The sequence below is a fragment of the Podarcis bocagei genome (genome assembly GCF_964188305.1).
Source record: "Podarcis bocagei genome assembly, chromosome: 6".
Lineage (NCBI taxonomy): Eukaryota > Metazoa > Chordata > Lepidosauria > Squamata > Lacertidae > Podarcis > Podarcis bocagei.
The window spans coordinates 29980652-29988812 of NC_138130.1; the positions used below are offsets into that span (position 1 = coordinate 29980652).

Genomic DNA, 8161 nt, shown 5'->3' on the forward strand with positions numbered 1-8161 from the left:
GAACAGGGCAGGGGGTTGGACTCGATGGCCCTTGTGGTCTCTTCCAACTCTATGATTCTATGATTCTATGATTCTAACTCCCCAGCTGAAAAGTTGATTATTGTGTTATTATTATTTATTGAATTAATATACCCCCCTATACCTGGGGGTCTCAGGGCAGTAAGACTCTCTGAGACTTTTGAATGTATAAAGTGATATAAAGTCTAATAAATCAAATTAAAATTAAGTAGAATCAATAGAAAAGAAACTGTGGACCAGGTAAGAAACAATATTTCAAATCCACAGAGGTGGAAAACTTAGCAAGAATGATGAGCGAAGGAGGAGTTGTCACAGATTTGCTTCTGCCTACTCACAGTGATTACAACAGAGAAATTCCAAGCTGAATATAAGATTGTGCGCATGCACATTTAGTTGGTTGTACTTTGAAACAATGCATAGGAGCTCAGTGGCAGAGAATCTTCTTGGAATGCAGAAGGTCTCAGATTTAATCCCTGTCATCTCCAGCCCTTGTCCCAGAGAGCTACTGAACTAGGTGGCACAATGGGCTGATTCAGTAGAAGGTAACTTCCTACGTTGCTGTGATTCACTTACGGCTTTTAAGCATGAAAGCCAAAGCTGTACTAATTCCCAGCTGTGAATAATGCAGATTAGATACTCATTAAATTAACATTGATAGCCTATCTGATGGAAACATCATTGCTGGATTAGTGTTGTTGCACTAAATCCGAAGGGCAGGGTTGGGAGCAGAGTTATTTTTTTAAAAAGTACAATGATTTACACAGCAAAGATTTCTGGGAGCATCTCACCAATGATCCACTAACTTGTGATCTAGTGAGTACAGTCGCCATATCATGATTCAGATACCCTGAATCAAATAATTTAAATCCCAACAAAAACCCTGTGTAAACGTTCCGTCATTCAGGAAAAGAGTGCAGTACAGCCATCCCTCTGCACAGGTAGACTTAAGAGACCATGGATGCTTAACGTATTAAGAGTGCAGAATACAAGCAATGCCAGCAACAAGATATATGCATCAGTATATGCATTTTCTCCATTCTTAATTAAGACGGGCGCAAGTGGTGCATAATAAGGTTGCAAAATAAACCTTGAAAGTGAGAACCTTGACAGCTGTCAGTTATTGGCTTTGTAATACACTACGCTGTTCATGGAATCTAATTAGTTGAACTTGGCTCAGTGGAACTGAATCAGAAGGCCCATGTGCAATGTTGCTGCTTATCAAAATAATAAATTATCATCCTAAATTGCATCACACTAACTGTGTAGCCATATTATATTTCAGGATTATTTCTGCTACTGTTCCCCTTACTTATGCTTGATTTATGAAAGAGTATTAATCATATCTCAACACACAGTGGGATTGTGATGACATGAGCACTTGATTTGGGCAGTGATTTTTTAAAGTGTGAAAATAAAACATGGAGTCAGAACTTCAGTTGGTTTTATATTGTTGAAGCTCCATTGCAGATCATTATTTTATATAACTGTCTTGAGAGTGACTATAGAATCATAGAACTGTAGCATTGGAAGCCAACGTGAGGGTCATCTAATTCAATGCCCTGCAATTCAGGAATCTCAACTAAAGCATCCATGACAGATGACCATCTAACCTCTGCTTAAAAACCATCTTCCAAGGGAGTTCATTCCACTGCTGAACAGCTCTTACCACCAGAAAATTCTTGCTGATGTTTAGCTGGAATCTCCTTCCCTGTAATTTGATGCCATTGGTTCAGGTCCTACCCTCCAAAGCAGGACAAAACAAACTCGTTCTACCTTCCATGTGACAACCCTTTAGATATCTGAAGATGGCTATCATATCTCTTCTCAGTCTCCTTTTCTCTAGGCTAAACAGACCCAAACGTTGCCTACAAGGCTTGGTTTCCAGACCCTTAATCATCTTGGTTACCCGCCCCTGCATATGTTTCTGCTTATTCATATTTTTTTAAAAAATTGTGGCACCTGGAACTGGACATGGTTCTCCAGGTATGATCTGACCAAGACAGAATACAACAGGACTATTACTTCGCTTGATCAGGGCATTATACTTCTGTTAATGCAGCCTAGAATAACTTTGACTCCTGTTAAGCTTGTGGTCTACTAAGACCCCTAGATCCTTTTTGCATGTCCCAGTGGCAAGGCCAGTGTTCTCATCTTATATTGGTGCAGCCATCCTGCCTAAGTGCAGGTCCTTAGATATGTCCCTACTGAAATTCATTTTGTTAGTTTCCCCAGTTGTCCACTCTGCTAAGGTCATTTTGAATCCCGATTCTGTCTTCTGCAGCATTAGTTACCCCTCCCAGTTTGGCGTTTTCTGCACATTGGATGAGCATCCCATCAATTCCTTGGCAGAATTTTTAAATTTTTTAAATGGCAGGGTTTATTGATCAAAATAGCTATCTGCATATTCTAGGAACCTTGTGGGTCTTCAGGGGCTGTTCTAGATTTCCTTACTAAGACTAGAAATGGGGGTGGGGGAAGTTTCCCATAAATGTCTGTCTTCAGCCTTTTAACACTGAGTTGATTTGCAGAAGGTCTCATGGTCAATTCCAGACATCTTTTTAATATTTATTTTTATAATCCAAATTATTACAAATCAAACCAAATTACTTTAATTTGATACAATTTCTTAAAATCAGGTTTCCCGCTCCTGTTGCAAACGTATGTTGATCATTTCCTCCTGCAGCTGTATCATTTCTTATTTAGTGGCCAGTTGTCACCCTTCACTTGCCGATACATCTTTAATTAGATGGATGAAGTAGTAGATGATATGTCTGAGGCTCTGGAAGGCTGCTGTCAGTCAGATGGGCAAATAATTTGACTGGGTATAACATAGCTTCCTGTAGGGTGCGGCTTTCTCCCGATTGAAGTACAGAGTGTTTGAGAACCAGAACATTCACAGGGAAGCCAAAATGCTTGTTTACAAAGTTATTGTACTCCCAACCTTACTGTATGCTTGTGAAACATGGACCACTTATAAACCCCATCTCTATCTCCTCAAAAAATTCCATCAATGGTGTCTCCAAAAAAAATTACACATCACTTAGGAAGACAGGCTAACTAATACTAGTGTACTGGAAGAAGCAAAGATCACCAGTACTGAAGCAATGATCTTCAACATCAGCTTCATTGGACTGGTCATGTTGTGCGGATGCCTGATTATCGTCTTCCAAAGCAACTACTCTATTCCGAACTTAAAAATGGAAAGCGTAATGCCGGTGGTCAACAAAAGAGGTTTAAAGACTGTCTCAAGGCAAATTTTTAAAAATGTAGTATAAACACCAACAATTGGGAAACACTTGCTTGTGAGTGCTCCAGTTGGAGAACAGCCTTTACCAAAGGTGTCATGGGCTTTGAAGACACTGAAACTCAGGATGCAAGGGAGAAACGTGCTAAGAGGAAGGCACACTTGGCAAATCCACACTGTGATCAATTCCCACCTGGAAACCAATGTCTCCACTGTGGAAGGACGTGTGGATCCAGAACTGGTCTCCAAAGTCACTTACGGACTCATTGTTAAAACCGTGTTTATGGAAGACAATCTTACTCAGCTATGAGTGATAGCCAAAGACGAAGAAGACTTTTAATTTTAAAACATTTGGGGCTGCCTTTCCTCCTTTTTTCCTTGTTGCCTTGCTGCCAAATTAAAAACATCAAACCTTTGATATATGTTGAAAAATTGTGACTAGATCACTAAAACCGACATTGTGTCCATTGGTTGATACTGATACAACCTACTGCTGTAGGTTGTTATCAACCAGACTTTGAACTGTTTCATTCTCTTTCCCCTCAGAAAAGGAATCCTAAACAGACACACAGACATCATGGTGATGGTGTTTCTGATCCACCAGGGCATTACTGACTGAAAACTAACGCCTTCTAATAAACCACAGAATTCTCTGCCATGTAGAATAAGGAATCACACCGTGGTTCCTTATCACACAAACCTATGTAGAATTGGTTCTTCAAAGACAGAAAGTGTGATCTATCACAATGAACGTTCTATGGATACTTAATACATAAAAAGAATAGTTTCTCATGCCAAGTATCTGCTCTTTATCCTAGTAAACATATTGGGGTTGGGAAAGAAATACATACATCTATATTCTCAAAGGAAATACTAATCTGATTACTGTTGTTGAATTTAACTCTCCGTTAAAAGAAAGACAAAGTGGTATTATTCTTTCTAAGATATAGCAACCAAATAAAGGCTCCTTCTTTTTCAATGCAATTTTCTAAATAATGAGGTAAACATTAATCTCTGCTAAGATCTTCACTGCTCTGGGATGATCAGGGATGATCAGGAACCCCCCCCCCATCTCTATTAGCAACAGTTATCTGTGCTTTTTGGTGGTATAATGCAATCAGAATATTGCCCATCACAGCAATTTGTAGACAGGTTAAGTAAATTAAATCACTCAATGTCTCTTTTTGTAACAGCTCTAAAGTTAAAAGTAATCTGCAAAGAAAATACACAGTTTCAATTGGTTTGTAATATGTGTTAATGATCTTTGGTAAAAAATTTCTGATAACACACTACAATTCCCTCAGGGACAGGCTTGTGAATAAGTGGATTTTTTTTTTTTTAAAAAAAAGTCTGAAATATCATTAGCTAGTGATTTCTTTGAAATAAAAAAAAAGCTGTTAAAGAATAAATTGCTTAGGTATACAAATGAAAAGGACGATCTTTTTTAAGGATAATATATGTTGCCACTATGCATTCTGTTGTACAAGGAAATAATTGAAAATCTGACTTGATACAAGGAACACAGTATCAACCCATGGATACAATATTGGTTTTACTGACCTGTTTAACATGTTTTAAGCAGAAATCCTGGGAGTAAGTGTCACTGAACTCAATGGGGCTTTCCTCTGAGCAAATATGCATAGGATTGCAGTTAGCCATGTAGCCATTATAGCTTTTTTTAAAGGTTAGCCTGGGGAATAGTTTTTATTCTTTAGCTCTAATGCAGCAGAGACAAGTGTAATGCTGAATTTCAGCTGCCTGGCAAAGACTTTCTTATTTCAGCAGGTTTGTATGATGAATTTTAATTGTTCTTATTCTCTTCTAGGAATAATTGTTCTTATAAACATTTTTGTTTATACCACTTAGATAATCTAAATATTAACCGGTATATATGATATATTGAATCATTATATTAATATATTATTATTATTATTATTATTATTATTATTATTATTATTATTATTATTATTATTATTTTTATTTTTATTATTATTACAATAAATATATGAAAGAGGAGTCCTAGCCAGATGTCAAATTCATCTAAATGCAGAAGATCCCTGGCTCAATCTCTGGCATCTCCAGGTACGACCGGGGAAGTTTTTGAAAACCTGGAGACCAGTTACCAATCAGTGTAGGTAATGCTGAAATCGACCAGTGGTCTGATTCAATATAAGGCAGCTCCCTATTTTCATAGCAGTAGAAGAAACAAACTTTATTCTGTTTGTTAACCAGTACTACAGCCCAGGCTAAACGCATTCCTTAGCTATTTCATGCAGAAAGTTGTTCTGACTAGAGCCATCAGGCTTAAAGGTCAACACATGCCACTCTTTTTAGGAAACAAGAGGCCCCGGCATGTAGACTATCCAAGGATCTTTTAACTGCTCTGTTCAGAGTCTGAAACTTAGGCATTGGACACATTTAATAGGAAAAATCAGGCATAGGCAAACTTCGGCCCTCCAGATGTTTTGGGACTACAACTCCCATCATCCCTGACCACTGGCCCTGTTAGCTAGGGATGATGGGAGTTGTAGTCCCAAAACATCTGGAGGGCCGAGTTTGCCTAGGCCTGGGAAAGATGCTGCACTGCTCTTAAATCTGTTTCCAAATAGTCTCCTTTAATCAATCAGTTATGGAGACTGTGATGCATACACATGGATCTCCCTTGCCCATAAGAGATTTCTCATTCTATTAAATGCAAGAGGAGTGCCCCACACAAAGGGATGAGTAGATGGGAGTCCACTGCTTCGCGGAAGTGAATGGAGAAGCATGCACAGGGGAGAATACCACAGGTGCATCTAGTGCTCTTCTTCTTCTTCTTCTTCTTCTTCTTCTTCTTCTTCTTCTTCTTCTTCTTCTTCTTCTTCTTCTTCTTCTTCTTCTTCAAATAATGTTTAGGGGTACTGTCATATTGACTCAAGAAAACCACCATTTTATAGTTTAAATCAGGAAAAATAAATACAATAAAAGGACAAAAGTACAAAGATTCACAAAATGTTTAGGGGTATGCATACCCCTGCGTCCCCCCAAGAAAAAAGCACTAGGTGCACCAGAGCAAACGTGTGTGTGTGTGTGTGTGTGTGTGTGTGTGTGTGTGTGTGTGTGTAGGATTTAGAATAAGCATCGTGTATTTACAGCAAATTCAGATGCTGAGTTATGATGGCTATGTCTCCAAAACAGAGTCACTGGGAACAAACAGGTAAGTTTCAGAATGATTGGGGGGAACATCTAGATTTGCAGAAGAACAAGAAATATTTAGAGGACATAAATAAGGGAGCAGCCTCCTCTACTTAAAGCAGCCCAATGAAGATTGAGCATGCTCAGTGGCTACAGAATGCACTATCTATAAGGCGGATGGAAGGGGAGTAAAAAACCATCAGGTAGGGGAGAGGGGAACAGACCTGGGCATAGGTCAGTTGGTAGAGCACAAGATTCTTAATTTCAGGGGTTCGAGCCCCGCATTGGGCAAAATATTCCTGCATCGCAGGGCGGCTGGACTTGATGACCCTCGTATTCCCTTCCAACTCTACACTTCCATGATTCTACAATCCTGAAAGATGGTATGGCTGGCTGGAACACTGAACAGGAGCACCCCAGCAGGAGCAGCCTTCTGTTACTGGTGCCTTTTGCGTAAGTGATTTGGAATGCTCAGCGTATGAACTTGCCTTATGCTGAAACAGCTCACTGAGTCCAGTTTTATCCACTTTGATTGTTATCCTGCTGCTCAAAGTGAAAGTGCTGGAGGTGGAGTCCTGGAGCTACTTCAAGCAAAGCGTGTCCTGCTACTGATTCAGAACCTATGACTTTATGTGGACAACGCCCCCTACAAAGTATAAGCTACTTTTATTTTTTATTATTATTACTGATTTAGAAAATAAAATAAAAAGTGCCATTCTTGTATGCCCCGGCTATTCCTTTTGGACCACTTTTGCTGCTTAAACAGCTTATTGTTTAGACTGCTGCTAAATTCCCATCCTATCAACTTCTGTTGATTTTCTGGGGTTTTTTTGCACAATGGTGAGACGTAAGCATAAGATGATATTCACATTCATTTTATGAAAATCCTCGGCTTTTGATGCTTTATGGCACAATCTGAAAAAACCCACACTGAACATATTGTCTTGTCTGTTAAATAAATATAAACAGTGCTGCCATGGTGTGCTGCAAAAAGTAATTATATTGCTAGTCAGCAGCCTAACAGTTCACTTCAGGCAATAAATCCTGATCAACAAACAATACTTCTTCAGTGCTAAATTGGATCTTGGTGGTAATTGAATGTCCTTAACTTAGTATTCTCTTGGATTGGAGGAATATCGTTTTCATGTACTCTCTTTAAATTTTCATTAAGGAAAGCTACAGCTACCTGCTGCCTCATCTGGTCATGTTTAATGATATTCTCTAACTCTTCTTTGTACCAGCAGGACCTTCTTTAAATTGGTCAACTGGGTGGAACATTGTTTTCATGAGTTTAATATACTTGGAATTAGTCTTGGAAAAATAATGACATAAAATGAGGTAATATTTCACACACACACACATACATACAGCCACACTTTATTTACTTCCTTTTGGCAAGTTATTCCAATAAGGTTTGCCCCAAATAACTACATCTAGCTATATCTGCATTCACCAAAGTGACAGTCTGTGGACTACCACCGTTTGCACTGAAATAGAGCCAGTTCCCTGCATTATATATCTTTGTCACACTCAGAGCACATCAGACAGAATGCAGGGAGCCAGGTTTCTTTCTGTTGGTGGTAGGAAGTCTCCACTGGGGAGTACGCAGAGATGTGTTTGGCCACAGGGGTCTCTGCAATATACAGCCCACTCTCTTCATCACAGTGGCAGACACTGTACTAGTGTACAATTCAGATATCCATTTTTGGTTCATTATATTGAAGT

The 8161-nt window shown here is 39.0% G+C and overlaps 1 long non-coding RNA gene across 1 annotated transcript; it reads left to right on the plus strand.

The window, feature by feature from the left end:
* Positions 1 to 5267: 5267 nt before the first annotated feature.
* LOC308589795 lies at positions 5268 to 6888 on the plus strand. The gene is made up of 2 exons (XR_014009483.1): positions 5268 to 6333; positions 6368 to 6888. It is a non-coding gene; the product is annotated as an uncharacterized lncRNA (long non-coding RNA).
* Positions 6889 to 8161: the final 1273 nt, after the last annotated feature.